The sequence below is a fragment of the Oryzias melastigma genome, linkage group LG14, assembly GCF_002922805.2.
Source record: "Oryzias melastigma strain HK-1 linkage group LG14, ASM292280v2, whole genome shotgun sequence".
Taxonomy (NCBI): Eukaryota; Metazoa; Chordata; class Actinopteri; order Beloniformes; family Adrianichthyidae; genus Oryzias; species Oryzias melastigma.
In genome coordinates this window covers 15831072-15832252 of record NC_050525.1, presented here as the reverse complement: position 1 = coordinate 15832252, position 1181 = coordinate 15831072, and the positions used below count along the sequence as shown (strand labels likewise).

At 38.2% G+C, this 1181-nt stretch overlaps 1 long non-coding RNA gene across 1 annotated transcript in view; it reads right to left on the bottom strand.

The window, feature by feature from the left end:
- The window catches only part of LOC112142359, a 9238-nt gene extending 8308 nt beyond the window's left edge, over positions 1-930 (bottom strand). The window contains exon 1 of the long non-coding RNA XR_002918582.2: positions 663-930. This is a non-coding gene — a long non-coding RNA (uncharacterized LOC112142359). The remainder of the gene's footprint in view (positions 1-662) is intronic.
- Positions 931-1181: the final 251 nt, after the last annotated feature.

Genomic DNA, 1181 nt, shown 5'->3' with positions numbered 1-1181 from the left:
CTCACTCCCATCTCGTCATATATGGATGAATAGTTCAGGCCCCCTTCACGTCACTTTTTGATAATTTGGGTGTCCCCAACTGGTTGTTTTTGACGTGTTTGTTACACGGCTAAGAATGATGGGCCAACTCACTCTCGGTGCAACATATTTAATGTTTGAAACACTGGAAAATAAACAACAAAACAATCAACAACATAATAACAAAAAAATGCATTTTACCCTCCATTAGCAAACACATGAACTTCAGTAACCTTGCTATTGTGTATTTTACTGTTCCAGATTATTTTAATCATTATCTTTACCTCTTATTAATTCCTAGTATGAACTGTATCTACTTGAGAAAACATATTTTAAACTAATTTCTTTTAAACTTTTTGTTCTGTTTTCACACTCATCAAATAACAAACGTTTTACATGTTGTCTCTCAGAACATTGCTCATCTTACTACCTGTTAGCTCTCATTGCATTCAAACATTCATCAGATGTGTTACCGCGGTCGCCACCAATCCACGTCCGCCATCTTAGTAACACAACGTGGTGTCTGACTCATTCTAATAAGTTAAACAGCGCATTTTCCTCAACTTATTCTACTTTGATAATAATAACGTAAAACACATTATAGCCGTCACATATCATTTGTGTGTTGGTTTCAACCAGCTTACCTGGAAAATAAACAATAAAACAATCAATAACTGTTGCGCGCTTGGTCACGTTCTGCTGACTCGCTCATCACGTAGTTGACTGAGCTCCTCCTTCCGGTGTCAACTACTGATGGGCAAAGTGTCAAGCGCCCTCTGCTGGTGAAACTAAGTACTAAAGAAAAGACCTTTTTTAACACAGAATATATTCAAATATGTATAAGACTAGTTTTACTAATCGTTTAAGACTTAAAATAAAATAAATGGGGGGGGGGGCAACTATTTTAAATGTCTGTTTTAATCACACAGTGCCACATGTTGGCTGTTCCCATTAAATCAAGGGTCCCTTACCCTCTTGGAGCAGTGCAAAATGTGGAACAGTTAATGGGTTAGAGTTATGCCTTGTTTCCACTGAGTGGTCCAGAATAGACTGGAATTTAGAGCGTTTCCATTACAACATGGACTCGTTAAGCAGGACTGACTGGTAGCATTTCTGGTCCCCTGTTGGCCGTAGCTCCATAGAAAAATGAAATGGACCCGTTA